Below are 19,012 nucleotides of genomic sequence, written 5' to 3' on the forward strand. Positions count from 1 at the left end.
TATAGGTTAGAGAGTCCCTTATTCTAGTGGTTACTTTGAAGTCAGGGGTTTTCTCTCAGGGGTTTCTTCCCTGGCACTTCTGGTGGGGATGTCCCAAAAGTTGCTTTATTCTGGAATGAAAATTATCAGGAGGTGTCAAAGATTATTAAAACACATATCCAGTTGCCCCTACTAAATAGGTGGACAGATACTCTGGAGACATTTCGCCAAAGGGAACACTTGGCATGGATGCTGGCAGCTGCCAGGATCTCTCTAGCACAACAGTGGAAATCTTTTTAAAAGACTGATTCTATCCTTGTGGTATAAACATCTCTAGAATTTAGGCATTGCAGGGGGGAGGGGAAAAATAGCACATGTGTTATGAGTGTCTAAGGGACAGGAAGAGCCCAGATCTCTCCACCTCGTTTCAGATCTTCAGATATCTCTCCCCATGCCACATAGATTGGCTGTTATATTTTGACATGTTTAGGTTTTGTATGACCAGCCTTTAGCTACATTTAATATAGAATTTTTCTTATTGTTTACTTATCTCTGTGGTTCCATAATAAATTGAAAACCAATATATAGATATATATAGGAACTAGATCATGGCTTGCTCTCTCACAAATAAAGTGACACCTTAGCCATCTGTTCAGACTATAGTTCCTCCATTTTGGAACCTTCCAGATCTTCTTCAGCCATACATGTTCATTCAACCAGAACTTCCCTCACAGGGCAACTTTTAGCCTGTGGTGAACTATGTCAACAGATCTTTCTTCCCTATTTGCAGTGTGAAGTGTCATTCTAAAGCCTGAGCAAAGTCTGTGCAACTCAAGTAAATTCCAAAATCTGGCTCTTAATGCACATGATTCTGGAAAGGTCATTTTTAAAATAATGATTGGGGAGAGATCCGATTCTAATTGTTTTGCAAAATACTTCATGCAACTGAATCTCAAAGCTGTAATGCGCCAGCACAGAAGAACACAATGTACTCAGTGACAGGCTTCAGCGCATAACAGAAACACCGGTCACCTTTGTGGCCAGCTGCACTCAGTGGGATTAATGGTAAGTCTAGGTTTCTGATAGCAAGCAGCAACGAAGCTTGGGAAGAAGCAATAAAACATCTGGAAACTCTCCCAATTACTTTTGCAACAAAAAGAAAAAGGATATTTGGACAAGAGGAAACCTGTGGCAGTTCACAGCAAGTTCTAGCTCCCTAAGGAAATAATAGCAGTAAACGAGATGGATAAAAAGGCGGTGACACATTTTCACAACTCAGTAGTTTAGGAAATGCTACTGCTTTGCACCCAAAAGTACTCATTTGAGCAAAAAAAAGTAAAATGGGAAAACACTGGACAAAGCCCTAAGATGCTTCCAGAAAGCTATCTATTGTGGTGTTGATGCTCCTCACATATACAAGGTTTCTGAAGTGTCAACACATATGGCTAGTCTGGTGACTGGGAGCAGCCGCTGAGACCATATAACACTGGTCTTGAAAGACCTACACTGGTTCCCAGTACGTTTCCGAGCACAATTCAAAGTGTTGGTGCTGACCTTTAAAGCCCTAAACAGCCTTGGTCCAATATACCTGAAGGAGTGTCTCCACCCCCATTGTTCTGCCCGGACACTGAGGTCCAGCGCCGAGGGCCTTCTGGCAGTTCCCTCACTGCGAGAAGCCAAGTTACAAGGGAACCAGGCAGAGGGCCTTCTCGGTAGTGGCACCCGCCCTGTGGAACACCCTCCCACCAGATATCAAAGAGAAAAATAACTACCAAACTTTTAGAAGACATCTAAAGGCAGCCCTATTTAGGGAAGCTTTTAATGTTTAAAATGCTTCCCCACACTCCGGCCCGTCACGCGATCAGCGCTGGAGACACTGGCCCTGTCATAAGCTGAGCTGCAGAACAGGAATTAAGTGACCAAGAACAGACTGAGAGACTATTTTCATGTTTAATTTCTGCAACTGATTATCACATGCTTGTGGTCCGTGTTAGCTAATCTGGAGAACGTACCATCAGCTGGTTTCCAGGCACTGCTACTAAAATAGATTGTCAGTCTGATTAAAATCAGTGGGTGTGGGCAGGCCTAACTCTGCATGGAATGTGCTGCAGAAATACTTAACCAGTCACTTAGAGATGTCTGTCCCCTAAAGTTCAGGCAACAGTTTAGGCTATATACACAGCAGCACCTTAAAACGCAGAGTGAGTGTCATTCCCCCCCTCCCAGTCCCAGCTGTGTCTTTCACATTTTTCATTTTCCTTAGTTTAAAAATATGAACTAAATATTTTTCTTTCCAGTTTTTTTTATAGAAATGGGTATGTGCTATCTTTCTTTTCTGTATAACAATAATAATAATTATTATATATAATTGTAATTATATTAGTTGTCTACCAGCAGCCCAACATATTTCTCCTATCCCACTGCCACTAAGGTCTCCGCTGCATAAATTTCCCGCTTCTGTCTGGGGTTGTGTGTACTCTGCTAAAGTAGAAACTCACAAAATCCAAATTCAGCCAAAAGAAAGTCAGATCCTGCAACCAGCATAAATTATGCAAATTAAGCACAGCAGTGCATGTGATCACTTATTTTGCAAAATTTATTTTGATTTCCTAATTATATTGAGGACTCTCATGCTCTGCTACTGAGAATGTTATTGTCTGACCTGAGATTTCACCAGGCATTGTCCACATACAATGAAGCCCAACTTATTTAATATTTAATATTTATTAAATTACAGCACAAATCCTCACAGCGTCTACTCAAAAGTAAGTCCTACTCAATTCAATTAGTCTTAAAGGTAAAGGGACCCTTGACCATTAGGTCCAGTCGTGACCGACTCTGGGGTTCTGGTGCTCATCTCGCTTTATTGGCCGAGGGAGCTGGCGTGCAGCTTCCGGGTCATGTGGCCAGCATGACTAAGCCGCTTCTGGCGAACCAGAGCAGTGCACGGAAATGCCGTTTACCTTCCTGCTGGAGCGGTACCTATTTATCTACTTGCACTTTGACATGCTTTTGAACTGCTAGGTTGGCAGGAGCAGGGACCGAGCAATGGGAGCTCACCCCGTTGCAGGGATTCGAACCGCCAACTTTCTAATCGGCAAGTCCTAGGCTCTGTGGTTTAACCCACAGCGCCACCTGCGTCCCTTCAATTAGTCTTACTTCCAGGTAAATAGGGTTAGGATCACAACCCTAAATTTCTTACTTTAAAAAATATATTCTCCATACCTGTTACGCAGGCGCTCAAGGCAACTAACTTTAGACACACCAATAAACAACCACAACTGGAGATGAATATAAAATCTTCATATCTATGAGAACCCAGAACTTGCCTGGCTTAACTCCCTTCTTCCACGCCATGTTATTGCTAGGATATAAACTCAGATGTAAGAGAGATCTTGTATATGAAGAGCCTCTCAGTAGTTTTGGCACTTTCCCCTCCATTCTTCTCAGATATGGATCCTGGCTTTAATCAAAGATTGTGAGCCTTAATCAGGTTCCTGCAAAGCATCCTGTTTCTGAAAATGTCTGACCTACTCTTTCCTCCTCCAACTTTCCAACTTCTAAGCAATAATTCATCATTCCTTTATGAAATATTAAAGGCGGCACATTTTGCAGTGCCCTGTTTATCTGCAGTTTCTTTTTCTGCTCTTTCCACGGTGCTATTAAGCTTACTCCCAGCCAGCAACAGCTTCTGCAGACACATTTCCATCAGGGTGTATAATTAAGCAAGTCATCTTCCGTTCTGCTGTGCTTTGCTGTGCTGTGATGACAGCATATGAGCAAAGCTGGTTCCCAGTTATCCTGAGAAAGCATGGCACAGAGCTATCAAGTCCTATTCTCAAATGCTGTGGTATGCTGGAATAAATTTGTGCCAAACTTTTTTTTTAAAGGATGAACACTTTAAGGCCTGTTCCACCATCACCACCATCCCACCCCACAATTTGCTCAGTCCTGCAGTGCAGTTCTAAACATATGCAGAGTGCATTTCCCCCCCTGCGAAGACAGAAGGCACAGCTTTCCGGACTTAGCTACTGTTTTTCAAAGGCTATAGGGAGACATGATTTGATTTAAACTACAGAGATCAGGGGTGTGGATTTCATTAAGTCACTCTGTAGCCTTTGCCCTATAATTTGAGCGCTGTACTTTTTCTTACTGCTGTACAAACCCAACTTGTTCCTACACCTTTGGGATTACAAACACACCTATCAAGTCATAGGGGTTCCTATGCAATTTGAAGAATGCAGTGCATAAAACCAGGTCACTTTCAAGTCCAACCTTTATGAGTTAACTTTAACTTGAACCCATGATCTTTTCCACCCAATCCTCTGACAGTTATCTCTGAATTAACATAACATACCATGAAAAGGGAATAGCTGCATAGATTTTATATCAGCATGAAGCTGATTACACACAAGATTTAGTATAAATTTTTGCCCCTTACTCAGCGGTGTAGCGTGGGTTGTCAGCACCCGGGGCAAGGCAAGTAATTTGCGCCCCTAACCCCTAACCTGCCGCCGCTGCCAGCTTCTTCTTGCTGCTGCCTGGGCTGGTTGGGTGTGGTTCTCTCCCGCGCTCAGTGCTGCGCTGGGCGGCCACTGCACTGTCCCCCCCCCAGATAGTCCCTCCCTCGCTCTCTCTCCGCTCCGCACCGCAACGCACGCCTGGCACCCTCCCCCTCCACAGTGGGCGGCAACCCGGCAGCTCGGATCGGATTCACACAGCCAGCACAGCAGTGAGAGAGAGTGAGTGTGCCAGGTAGGGGCAGAGAGCTGTGAGTGCGAGCGCGCCCCCCCAAATGTTGCGCCCGGTGCGGCTGGCCCCCCTGCACCCCCCACGCTATGCCACTGCCCTTACTCTCTCTGATTACTGTCTACCTCTTGTGTTGCACCCAGGGATGTCTTCATCAAGAAGAGAAAACCTGCCATTGCAGAGGATTCGCCAACATGGGCATACATCCCTGTTCTAGTCTTAGCTGTGCATGTTGGCATACCCATGTACAGAGATGGTAATTGCACTGGCACCAGCTGAAGAACACCCTCTGCTGCTACTTCTACTACTGTCAACAGAAGATGTCAGTTTAGATAAGCAAATCACTCTCTGCACTTTTCCCCCTCATAGATGAATGGAAATTTGCCCAGGTTATCCACCTCATATGTCACACGGTATATAGCCAGTAGGCCAGGTTACTTGATCCTCAGTTCACACAGAGAGGAGCTCGCTCCCCCATCTACTGCAGTCCATATGGTCGGGGACAGGTGTTTTTTTTAAAAAAAAAAAGGTAAAGGAACCCTGGACGGTTAAGTCCAGACAAAGGTGACTATGGGGTTGTGGCGATCATCTCGATTTCAGGCATTTGTCCACAGACAGCTTTTCTGGGTCATGTGGCCAGCATGACTAAACCGCTTCTGGAGCAATGGAACACCGTGACAGAAACCATAGTGCACAGAAACACCATTTGCCTTCCTGCCACAGCAGTACCTATCTATCTACTTGCACTGCTAGGTTGGCAGGAGCTGGGACAGAGAAATGGGAGCTCACCCTGTTGTGGGGATTCAAACCACAAACCTTCTGACTGGCAACCCCAAGAGGCTCACTGGTTTAGACCACAGCAGCACTCACATCCCTGGTTGGGGAGAGGAGCCAACTCCTCAAGAGGCAGAGACCTCTCTGCCTTTTCTTCCCTGCCATGCATCTTCCAAGTTAGCGGTACCCACTTCTAATGTGGGAGGCATCAGGGTCCTGGAAGAGTACAGTTTCTGGTCTGTTGTTGAGCTCTAATATGGTGGCTTGTCAGGTTAGTCTTGAAAAAGCACTTTTGTTTCCCTGCAGTGCCTATCTCTTTTCTATGCATTATTTATCTGGTGGATTTGGGAGGGATGATATTACTTGAAGTTGTTTTTACTCCAAAAGTGCACATTTTTATTGCTGCTCTGTGCGATATTATTTGACTACAGCACCCTAAGGCACCCGATGACAGCACTTGTGAGTAGAAGGATGATTTAGTTTTAAGATTTAATTGTGTTTGTTGTGCTTCAGTTTAATTCATGTTTTAGTAGGATCTCAATGTGCTTTATGGTTTGTTTTGAGCTATACAGGAAAAGCCCGTGAGCACTTGCTGAGAATGTGGAAGGGTTGTGACCTGGCGATAGAGCACATGCTTAGCATGAAAGAGGTTCCAGGTTCAAACCCTGGTGTCTCTGGGTGGGGTTGGGAAGGGTCCTGGCCTAAAACAACAGAGAGCTGCCACCAGCCAGTGCAGATAGTAGTCAGCTGGTTGGGCTAATGGTCTGGCTTGCTATAAGACAGCTTGCCAAGTCACTATCGGAAATGCAAAACAAAAATCCAGGGACTAGACAAGTATTGTCACTTATCACCCAGTACTGGGATAGCCAGAGACTATCCTGAGTAGGGACACGGGTGGTGCTGTGGGTTAAACCACAGAGCCTAGGACTTGCCGATCAGAAGGTCAGCGGTTCGAATCCCTGCGACGGGGTGAGCTCCCGTTGCTCAGTCCCTGCTCCTGCCAACCTAGCAGTTCAAAAGCACATCAAAGTGCAAGTAGATAAATAGGTACCACTCCGGCGAGAAGGTAAACGGCATTTCCGTGCGCTGCTCTGGTTCTCCAGAAGCGGCTTAGTCATGCTGGCCACATGACCCGGAAGCTGTACCCCGGCTCCCTCGGCCAATAAAGCGAGATGAGCACCAGAACCCCAGAGTCGGCCACGACTGGACCTAATGGTCAGGGGTCCCTTTACGTTTACCTTTACTGGGATAGCCAGCATCTTCAGCCCTGAGGTCCTGATCCTTTTCAAAGTTGGACACCTTCGCCCAGACATCACCTCCTCCTCTAACCCATGCCTGCAACTTGCCCAGGAATAGCCTGTTCCTTCAAAATTAATGAGGGGACCCCCAACCTTTTGGGACCCAGGGGAACATTTGGAAATCTGCTGTGGGCACCACAAAATTCACATTTCGCCAACGAAAAACTGGTGATATTCAGAATCCTGCTGCCAAGCAAAACATACACCCTGAAACAAAACAAATCTGAAACAAAACAAATCTGCCAAGTAACCAACGCTCCCCGATCATCCCCAAGGACTTTTGCTACAAACAAACATAGACATTTACATTAAAAAATGATCCCTTCAATTAATAGGCCATGGAGAAGAATGCATCATGTGATCTTGCTGGGGCATCTCCTGGCATTTCTGGATGATTAGCATGCTTTAATTATTCAAAGACTGCTGTTCCATTTGTGTTCTACCATCTTTTGAGTCAATTAAAAAAAAAGTGCAGGAATGCTGAACAGAATATATAAAGTCATTATGGTTGGCTAAACCATCGAATCAGAGAAAAATCCTTCTAATCCTTATTTAACCCATCTCCCCTTATAATGGATAAAACTCTGCATTGAATAAAATATGCCTTAGCTATATAACAAAGTGCATCCAATTCAACTAGTACTACTTTGGGTGGCATCAAAAGCTATTCGTTTATAATCCCCAAAGATCAAGACAGCATTATATGGTTTTGCACATCGTGTGCGCACACACAAGCATAGAATTATCTAACTGGTAGGGACATTATGAATCATCTACTCAGGAGGTGGTGGATTTATATCTGGAAGCTCCTCAGTTATTCACTAAAGCAAATTCTACAAATAAAGATCCTGGTGAATGTTCCATCAAATGCTTGGCCAACCTGTTCTGATGGACCACCTCCTTTACAGAATGTTCTTCCTAATTGCCACTGGTTACAGTTTCAGCTCATTATATCATGGCATCCTTGGCAGAAAAGAGCAGTGGACCTCTGCCCTTTTTAAAGCACCCGACCACATATCTGAAGGCTGTTTCCAAGTCTCCTCTAGTCTCCCAGCCAAACAAATGTGACTACTTCAGCCTTTCTTCCTATGCCATGTTCTCTACGCACCTTCCATCATTTGTTTCTTTCCTCTAGATTCTTCCCAGGTTGTCTATCCTGTGCTTGCTATGGGGCAACCAGAACCTTCACACTGTATTTCTACCAAAAGGTCTCACGAAAGTAGATCAAGTACCTCCTGTGTCTTACTTTATGGTTACCAGACGTCCCCGTTTCCTGGGGACAGTTCCTGGATTTACAAATCTGACCCCAGACAAAACCCGTCCCCGGAATGTTCCTGGATTTCATTTAATGTCCCCAGATTTATATTTTAAGTGTTGTAGATTTATTAGTAGGGAATGAATGTTGTGTGATTGGTTCAATGGCACAAGACACATCATATGGGGACTTCCGGCGAGGCAAAATGGCGGGCTCCTGAAGCCAGCCAGAGCCAGCTGTGCTACCAGGCTGGCTCCGGGCTGCTGAGACTGCCGCTACTGCCGCCACTGCCAAAGGGAACCAGGGATGCCTGGCCCAAATCAAGCTGGGAGCGAGAGAGCCCGGCCACCTGGCCGACTGACCAGCAGCGCTCCGTAAACAGGAAAACCTGAGAGCCGATGCAGGGAGGAGGAGAAGAGAAGGAAAAGGAATAGAGAGAGAGAGGAAGGAGAAAAAAGAGGGGAGCCCCAACCTTGCGGCGCTGCTGTGGAGGAGAGGTAGGAGAGCACAGGGAGGGCAAGGCCACGTGGCCGAGCCCAGGCCCAACCTGAGCCTACTCCACGGCGGCTAGCAGCTTGCGCTCCAAGAGAGCAGGCCGGGGCCCAGAGGAAGGCTGTGCCACAGAGGAGACCACAGAAGAGAAGATATTACTTCTTTTTTAAAACTTTTTTTAAATATTTTTTTTTCTCTTTTCAAAAAAAAAAGAAGTGTCCTTGGATTCTTTGAAAAAAATCTGAAAACCTTGTCTTACTTGTGGTCACTAGCCCTGTCCATACCTCCCCATTCACAGACCAGATGCTGAAGGAAAAGTAAGGAAAACAAGAAAGCTTGAGGAACGATGTCTCATCCCCCAGCCTCATATGAAGAGGTGAAGTGCAAGAAAAGGCACAGAGAGATACTTCCAGTATAGGTATTTGCAGTATATGGGCAACCTCAGGAAGTTGTGGACTCTCCTTCCTTGGAGGCTTTTAAGCAGAGGTTGGATGGCCATTTCTTCATGGATGCTTTAGTTGAGATTCCTGCATTGCAGGGGGTTGGACTAGATGACCCTCGGGATACCTTCCATCTCCACAATTCTATGACTCTACTCTGGTATGGATAAAGCACAGCCATATCAACATTCAGATCAATGGATCTGATATTCAGTACAGGCTATTGCAAGGAGGAGGAGAGGCTGACAAGGAGACCTATTGCTTTGCATGTGGAAAGTCCCAAACATTTCCAGCTAAAAAGGTTATCTGGGAGCCGGTCTGGGAACAATACTGTTATGTACTGAAGTTCTCACCCTGGGCCAGCAGGGCGATACTGTAGATAGTTATGCAAATGAAGGATCAGTGATTGGATAGTTTTAGAAAGTTGCTACAGTAACATGGTACTGGAGCTCTATATAAGCAGGCTGACTGAGCCCTTTAGTTCAGTTCTGTCCTGGCCTGTGAATAAACAAGAGCTGTTTGAAGGATCGATGTCGTCTGATATGTTCACCCACAACTTAATACCTTCTGGATACCTTGTTAAAATAGAAAATGGGTCAGTGGACAGACTCAGTATAAGTCCATGTGTTCAGTAGCTTGGAGGGGGCTCCACAGTTCTTGCAAAAAATCCCTATTTGGAATCCTGCAAGTTCAAACCTGAATGTCTGGGCTTTGGCTTGCTTCTGCCGCATTTTATCTCTAAAGAGCAACAGATACAATTCCAAGAAGGCTGTGATGAGGACGAGACAGCTGGGTCAGAGACTGAAAAATTAATTCCAGGATTTCAATTAATTCTTCTTTTATGAGCTAGCAACTCCACATTCGATATCTGAAAAATGCAAACATTGCACGACAAGATTGTGGAGATGAGTAAAAGTTTCCGGTGGTCTTATTAATCTATTGCAGCAATCACCCTGTGACAGCAGTCTGAGAAGAGCAAACAGAGCATTTTGGAGACTTCCGTGAGGGCGGGAGTAGATGGCTGATGGCGTGGGAGGCCATATTATTACTTTACGGCTCCACAAACTGAAAATGACAACGAAGTCTGCTCCTGCAGAGTTTTGAACATTGTACATGGTATCGCTGTCTGGGTACAGGGATAATGAGAAAATTTACTTAGAAAGCAACGTAAAAACCATATAAAACAAGATTAGGCAGAGCACGGGGGGGGGGGAGATACATCAAAGAACGTGTGTGTGTGTGTGTGTGTGTGTCTTATTGGAAGTACGACTTTTTTTTTACACATCATCACCACCTGATTTGAAGACACAGGACAGCCAAACCGGAGAGCCGATTAAAAAAAGGTTTGAAGGCCTCATGCTTTGAAATTTTTATGCATCACTGAGGAAGAGAATGGAGGGATTTAGAGGCAATATGAAGGACAACCACCCTTTCTCCTAAAGCAGAGCTGTGGTGTAAATAAATGTGATAAGTTAGTACCAGCTGTTCAGGTCTCAGAAGTGCTTTGTTGGATACCGCGCTCAGTATATTTGGGGAAATTGCTTTGCAAAAAAAGAGTGCATCTCTGGCAAAATTGCAAACAAGAATATGTTTGTTAAGAGAAGGTTGCACTATCTAAATAAAGGATGAACACATGGCGTAGCCTTACAGTGGATTGGCTTTTTTGTCCATCCAGACCCATGTGGTCTACCCTGAATGACTGTGGCTTCTACAGCAAACTGAATTCTGTCCAGTTCTACTTCCTGAAACCCTGTTTAGATGGCGATGCATGGAGATGACCAGGACTTTCTAAAAGCGAAACAGATGCTCTACTTGTGAGTCATAGACCCACCCCTCTCTGAATATCTGTATGGATGTCTGTGTAGGTAAATCCTTTCTGTTGCAGGGAAAGCACTGCCTCCTCCCTGCCCACCTCCCAGTTCACTGCCCCTCACACACTTCTTCTTCTTCAACATCATCATTAGCAGCAGCATCATTATTATTTTATTTATACCCTGCCCATCTGGCTGGGTTTCCCTAGCCACTCTAGCCAACAGAACACTACAAACAGACTATAACATCAGTCATTAAAAGCTTTCCTAAACAGGGCTGCCTTCAGATGTCTTCTAAAAGTCAGATAGTTGTTTATTTCTTTGACATCTGATGGGAGGACATCCCACAGGGCAGGCACCACTACCAAGAAGGCCTTGTAACCTCACTTCTCGCAGTGAGGGACTTGCCAGAAGGCCCTCGAAGGTGGGCCTCAGTGTCCAGGCTGAATGATGGGGGTGGACATGCTCCTTCAGGAATACTTTGACTTTAACATACCCTATTTAACAGTGCTGCTTAGTTTTTTTAACTCTTGGAAACAGTGCAAGGGCCAGCCAACCAGCCCTGTGCAAATCCAGCATCTGCAGCAAACTGGGAGAACAAGTTTCTCCTGAACTTGGTCCAGGGCAAGGGAGGAGACTTAAAATAAGCACAAATGCTTAAAATAAGTGTGCTTTCATGGTGGGTCCACCACTAAAAAAGATCTCTCCCTATACGCATGCTACGGTGTTTATTTCTGAGATTTCATTTAGTAAAACAAACCCTTGTGACACGAGGCAGTTTAGCAAATGTAATGAGATTATTACAGTGGAGAATGTAAATGTAATAACCAGCATTTGAAAGTGCCAGGGAAATGTGATGCAGTATTTGTTCACCACCCAAGCTGATTAAATTCTGCTTCCAATTTGAGAAACTTTTAAATAAATGATATAGAAAAAATAAAATGATTAATTTAAAAAAGAATATCCTCTGGTAAACAGATGACCAAAGTATGGAGGAAAAGTAATGCCAATTCAAAGGAAGTCCAAAAAATAACGGATATTGTTTGAAATACAGTAAGGACATAGATTGTATTCATGTGCTCAAAATTTTGTGCATGTATTCCTCTCTACTTCCAGGAATAGCCCTGAGGAGAGAAGAAGACCAAGGTGGTCCCAGCCATCAGAAATGAAATGAGCAATTGCAGGAAATTTCCCCCCCATTCCCAGATGCTAGAAAGGACATTTGACTCTAACTACCATCTGCAGGGAAGCCTGCTCTGGCTGAATTTATCGGTCACAGGACAAAAGGTTTTGTAGCAAACACTCTCACAAAGCAGCTTCCATAAACGGTACAATACAATGCACAAAATCGGAGTTGCAAGTGCCACAAAAGCACAACCAAATCTTTGCGAGCGTTCGGGTGAACGCATTCGGTGAGCTTCTGAAAAACATCTGTTACTACATGCTGATATGAAGGATGTTCACATAAATGCATGTGTTATGTACTGAGTTGAATAGGGTCCAAAATGCAGTAGTCTGATTGGTCATAGAACAATAGGATCCAAAATGCAGCAGTCTGATTGGTCCTAGAACAATAGGATTCAGAATGCAGCAGTCTGATTGGTCCTAGAACAATGCAGCAGTATGATTGGTCTGCAGGAGCCACCCAATCCAGGTCCAGGTGGAGGTGAATCCACAACCTGATTGGGCTACAGGAGAATCCCGGAATTAGCCAATCACGTGCAGCCCATTGTGTAAATAATGTATATAAAGCAGATATTGTGGGGGAACTTCCATTCCTCCTCACCACTATAAGCTGAATAAAGAGCATGAAATCCACTCTCTTCCAGCATGCAAGGACTGGGTCCAAATATGAACAATTCGCCTGACCACCATTGCTCCACTTTGTCAGGAAGCAAGGTGAGATCAAATAAAGAGCAGAGAGTGCCCACTTCCCAGCTGACCAACAAGCAATCAAGGCAACGCCTCTGTTTCTCAAAAGGCGTTTTTCTTTATGTGTGGCAAACACATCAGCAGCGAGTTTATTATAGATCTACATGCAGCCCCAGACAAAAACCCACATCCAATCCAAAGTGGGAGCTTGGACTCTTTGCTATGGCAATGGCTATTCTAGGAAGCAGAAGCAGCATTTTGGAATACCTCTTGTCTCTCCACTACAAACTTGCCCTTATTTATTTATTTCTGTTCAGTTAACCTTTTCGCAGTTGAAAGCAGGCTTGACAGCTGTTCCAGCTTTTACCTGATACCTTTCCATGTAAGAAAGATGCTTTGTCTAAAGTGACCTTCTGCAGCCATGAAGTGGATGAGCAGAACATGAAACAAGGATCTACCATATTAGGATTTCCTTAAGCATCATATAAAACCAAATAAGCCTCACACTTTTAGTTAGTCTTAACAGAGGCAGTTACAGATAGGTAGCCGTGTTGGTCTGCCATGGTCAAAACAAAATAAAAAAATTCCTTCCAGTAGCACCTTAAAGACCAACTGAGTTAGTTCTAGGTATGAGCTTTCGTGTGCACGACCTTACGCCAAAGAATAAATGGACATAAATCCGACATCAGGAACCACAAGACAGAAAAACCAGTAGGAGAACACTTCAATCTCCCAGGACATTCTATACAAGATCTCAAAGTAGCTGTTCTATTACAAAGGAATTTCAGAAATAGACTGGAAAGAGAAGCTGCTGAATTGCAACTTATCACCAAACTTAAAACTATGGAGAGACCTGGTTTGAATAAAGACATTGGATTCTTATCTCATTATACATGACAAAGCCATTTTTCACCTTCTCACCCCTTGCTTTTTCCTGTTAGACCTATTGCAGTCGTTAAGAGTCGTCAACAGGCTCATCGCAGCTATCTGCCAATCACCCATTCCCACCACCCTTCTGAGTAATACCCCTCCCCACCTTCTCACTATATAGAAAGGTCCGGTGACTTCTGTTTCAGTGTATCTGAAGAAGTGTGCATGCACACGAAAGCTCATACCTAGAACTAACTCAGTTGGTCTTTAAGGTGCTACTGGAAGGAATTTTTTTATTTTGTCTTAACAGAGGGACAGACTTACAGAGAGATCAGTCTTTATCTCCTGCATAAACAACGCATTTAGTTTATACTCCTGAAGAGAAAGTTCTAACATGGTCCCAAGACTGTCCAATCCTTTCTGCATTTTTCTTATCTAAATTCTCTTTCTTTCCTCCTTGGTAGTTGGGTTGCTTACCTTGTGATTCTTATTAATCATGCTCATAACAAGCAGCATAACTTGCAATTTAAGTCCCTCATGACCCAAATTCCTTTAATGAATGGCTGGATTATCTCTTCTATGTTAGTGGGATTCTGCCAAATTAAATTGCTCAGTCGAGCATGGGTCCAGCCCATCCATAAGACACAAGGCAATCAACAAGGAATGTTTTCTATGGAAGACGCACAGGAAAGAGACAAAAGCTATCCAACATGGCTCCTCCAATGGAGCTAAAAGGACCAGTAGCTAGGGATGGGTGGATCTGTCAATTTTAATTTTGCTCAGTTACTCAGTTTTCCCACCTTAAGTTCAGCACTCAGCCAATGTGCTTCCCAACTATTGTTGGGCTAGGAGCAACCAGCTCTCACTCCTACACTTGCTATTAAAGGACAGTGCGATGAAATAGAATTTTTTTATATTGCTGGGTGGTGGAGGCTGAGAAATGATAACATAATGTCATCTACACAGTGGCATATTTGAAATATTTGATTAGAAATGACTGTAGTCAAATGCTATGCTGTTGCATAGAGACAATATTTGACAAGTTACTTGATTAGAGTGTCAGCTAGACTACATAGCTTCTTGGGGTGAAAAGCTCACAGATTTCGATTAAAGGCATTTATTTTCCAAACTCAGGTGTCTTCTGCCATCATAAGCAGCATGCCTCCTACCCAGGGTTGCTCAGGAATTCTAAGAAACTAAAATATTCAGTACAGTTTTAAGATCAGTGGTTAAAATCAGTGAAGTTTTGAAAGGTTCAGCCCGCCATCTTCATTCGAAATGATGTCCAATTGTATCTAAACATTCCTTGTACCAGGAACCATCTTGCAAAATTTGCTTACGATATCTCAACGGGTGTCCAAAAGCATAGGAAAAAAATCATATATAAATATAGATACAGTGGTACCTTGGGTTACAGATGCTTCAGGTTACAGACTCTGCTAACTCAGAAATAGTACCTCGGGTTAAGAACTTTGCTTCAGAATGAGAACAGAAATCGCATGGCGGCAGCGGGAGGCCCCATTAGCTAAAGTGGTACCTCAGGTTAAGAACAGTTTCAGGTTAAGAACAGACCTCCAGAATGAATTAAGTTTTTAACCCGAGGTACCAGTGTATACAGATACACACATACATATATGTATATATTCTTCGTGGCCATATCCTAATACCAAGAGGTTTAATATACTTTGGCAACACACCATTTGGTCAACAGCAAACCTGGCTCAAAGGCTCTATTAATGCTGTCCAACTCATGTTTTGCCTCCCCACCCCCCATTGTGCTGTTGAACGTGGCCTGAGGCACACTGTCGGCCAAGTCACATTAGATTGTAGTGTATTTGGATTCAGATAAGCTCTCCTGAGCATCCTGAATTGCCAGAGCACACACAGGAAACAGAGACAGGAATGATACCCTGGCATTTAAATTCTCAGCTGACGGTATGCCATTAAACCGTGTCCATTTGTTCAACAGGAAACTCCTTTCTTTCCATTCGCTCATTTTGGGCCAGTTACAGCACACCAGAGGAGCCGATCTGGCGCTCCTGCTCCCATCTTGCCAATGTTCTGCCCCTCTCTCTCACCATCCTGACACATGGCAATGACACCTCTGCCGGGTCACCTTCCCCTCCACTGCCAGCCCAATACATTTTGCCGCCTGAGAGACAGAGCAGGAAATGGTCCCCCAACCTTCTAGCTCAAGGTCCATAGCATCCAAAGCTGGCCAAGTTATTTGGAAATGGAGACAGGCAAACAGTGTTTTTCACCCTACTTGAACAGCAAAAACGCAACAATAATAAATAAAACAACTAACAGTTTGCTGCCCTTGTATGACACCCAAAACAGCACCCAAATCTACAGACTGGAGTAGGTTTGATTTGTTAATGGCAGGGAACAAAAGGTGCAGGGAAAATAATATTCCCCAAGAAGTGATCTTTGAACACAGCCAAACCTAGTACACTTCAAATTTGGGTTTTTTTAAGTGTCCTTGCAAGTTACTCTACCCCTTTTCAAAAGTTAAGGGGGGTTGTTTGCTGGGGAAGACTGACAGGGAGACTAGCAAACCCCATTTTGAACTGGACTCTATTTGAACAAGGTTGGGCCTAACTGAAAAAGAGAAGGGCTTTTTTGAGTTGGGATGTCGCATTTTGAGCTCACATGACTCAACCTTCCCTTGAAATATCGATGTCCCCCAAAGAATGCTGTTTGAAGGGTACTCCTCTTTCTCCCATAAAAGTGAACGGTTCTCCTCCCGATCAGTCTTATGAGTAAAAGTAAAGCAATGGACTTAGGCACAACACCTCACTACCAAGAGCCTAACTAGATTTTATGAAGGATGTGTTTCTGGCTTTGACAGGTGTCTGCCCAGTAACACATGACACAACATCAACGTTTCTCTGGGCATGAAGTCATGATGCTTATTACTTTTACTAGCTGTTACTGTGAAGACGCTGGGGAGTAAGGGAGATGTGGTACTTCTTCATAATGCTTACTAAGGCCCTGTAGCGCCCAGCTGTCACTAGTAAGGATCCTGCAGGAGACACCATGTGTGCCTGCCTGGAAAGGACCCAGGGATTCCACATACTCATCAATGAAAATAACAGTCATTTTGCTAGTAAGGGAGATGATGATGAAATTATTCCTTTAATAAAATAGTTCTCCTATGCTCCTGCGAAATGTCTCTGTGAACTGGGTAATGAATTCCATTTTTGAAAGTAATTTTCCAGCCATTAATGGGTGGCCTGTTTATTATTTGTTTCTTCCCCAACATTTGATTCATAGCATAAGTGAGAAAAGCAGGATCTCGCCCCAAGGAGCTTGCAAACTAAGATCTGACAATGGCAAAACAATAGCAGCTACCTAAGGGTTTCTGTCAGGGAGATGAGGGCAATGCTTTCTCATATCTGTTGTATAAGGTCAGTCCAGGCAGCAGCACCTCTAATTCTGATTGGCAAGTCAGTTAATGCAACAAATCTCCATCTTCACAGAGCACCTGTAGGAGCCATGAACATATCATTCAACTGACAGCAACCTTATTAAATTTAATAGGAAGGAATCTGCCTTGCTGAATTAGCGATTCCAAATAAACAGAGGCTGTCAGGGAGATTTCAGGTCTATTTATGTATTATACCCTCAGGGGTCCCTTCCAACTCTACAAGTCTATGGTTTTATCCTACCTCTACCTAGTGTGATAGCACTTTTTAAAAATCCAAGGACTAATCAGGTTGTGTATGTCCTTTTAGAGATATCCCAGCAGTTCAGAATCTTTCATCCATTCATCCAGGAATTTAAGTAAAGGCTATTATTCTTATTCATGGGGTGCCTTCACTGTAGCATGTAGCAATCTAGCATTTGTTGTTAGTACCACTACTGGAAGCAAACTCTGCCACTGCTGCTATTTTTGTGCTTACAATGTTGCCCTTTTCTTTAAAGTATTTTGTGATGAGCTGTTGTTGAGGTTAAGTAAACTAAATCAGTTTAACTGAACCGGGCATCTACCACTGCAGGGCTCACACTTTCCTTTTTTTAGTTTCAATCAGTTCTACACTTCAGTTTAGCACAATTATGTGCACAAAGATGTTACACTGGATGGAACAAACATCTGTCTGATATTATGGCTATCAGGTGCATATCTTTTCAGCATCTGGATTCCAAACATGAGCCTCCATCCACACTTCCATTTCAGATTTCATTAAGTAGCATGGTTAAGTGATTTCGATGGAGAAGCAGATATTTCTAGTAAGATGAAAGAGATCACTCATCTTTCCTTACAGAGTGAGAGCCCCGGTACATGAAGCAAAACTAACAAACTTCAGAGTTCCTCTGCACAAGCGTTGATTACACAAATAGATCATCTCCCCCAACAAATGACCCCCCCCCAATACAGTTGTATCCAATGCTGGCCCAGCAATGGGACTTCCATTTCCTCTCTCTCCCCCACACCTGCATCTGATCAAAAAGGCCCCCAACATCCCAGAGCTGATGTTGAGGTCATCTATGTATGTGTGGAGGGGACAGGAACTCTGTCTTTCATACAAAAGTGCATTGCATCAGCAAAGCTGGATGTCGCCCATAGACATTAGAAGGAGTGCCAGTCAGTCAGTGCAGAACTATCCAAGTGAAAACAGATGGGCAACCTGTGGCCCCCTGTCTTAATTTTGTGCATCTCCTGGCATCTTCCTCCTCATATTTCCTGGCTTTTTAAAGAGCCTCCCTTCTGTATACTTTAAGAAGAACTGGAAGGGGCAGTGTAGGGTTTTGTGTGCATGTATGTATACAGAGCACACTGAGGTCAGAAAGGAATTACTTTCAGTCGCATACCAGAACAGTAGCTGCATTGGTTTGTTGTCGGCACACGCAAAAATCCTCTGCCTACTTCCCTTAGAGTAGCCCCATTTAATCCAGCTTACTTCTGAGTAGACTTGCATGGGAGTTCTAACTTCAGGTAGCCATGATGAAAAGTGAAGCAGGGTGGTCCTTGCCATGGATTAGTTAAGCCATAGTGGGAAGAAGAAGAAGAAGAAGAAGAAGAAGAAGAAGAAGAAGAAGAAGAAGAAGAAGAAGTCCATCATTAGCTCTGGCTCTGCCTCTCACCAGCAGACATCCCTGACACCTGTTGGGTGCTGTTTGATATAAAGTTCCTGTCATATCAGTACACATGCATGGAGTTGCTGTTTTCCACTGAGTTTACTTGCAACCTCATTTGAATTCAGGAATACTCCATCCTACAGTTGTTTGAGGAACATTTTTTGTTTTCTGTTTTCTTCTTCTGCAATTTTAACACCGTTTTCGAATAATGCATGCTGTTCTATCTGGTTTAAACAGTGTTTGGATAGTTAATTTGGATTTGCAAATTGGTCAAAGCAACAAAACAAGATGGGTTTGACTCGGAGAAAGATTTCAGCCACCTTGGACACTCCAGCACAGAGTTTTTGGGTTATTCTGCGGGAAGAGCTGTTCTATGATCCTGCCAAGCCA

The 19,012-nt window shown here is 43.9% G+C and overlaps 1 protein-coding gene across 4 annotated transcripts in view; it reads right to left on the bottom strand.

The window, feature by feature from the left end:
- RAB27B (RAB27B, member RAS oncogene family) overlaps positions 1 to 19,012 on the bottom strand; it is a 111,640-nt gene that overhangs the window by 82,047 nt on the left and 10,581 nt on the right. The window contains exon 1 of one of the 4 annotated variants that reach the window (XM_081881711.1): positions 18,356 to 18,373. The exons of the other annotated variants lie outside the window; for them this stretch is intronic. The gene's annotated coding sequence lies outside the window, so the exon portion shown is untranslated. Of the gene's footprint in view, positions 1 to 18,355; positions 18,374 to 19,012 lie in introns of those variants that run through there. 4 annotated transcript variants of the gene reach the window in all.

The sequence above is a fragment of the Podarcis erhardii genome (genome assembly GCF_964252035.2).
Source record: "Podarcis erhardii genome assembly, chromosome: 11".
Classification (NCBI taxonomy): Eukaryota; Metazoa; Chordata; class Lepidosauria; order Squamata; family Lacertidae; genus Podarcis; species Podarcis erhardii.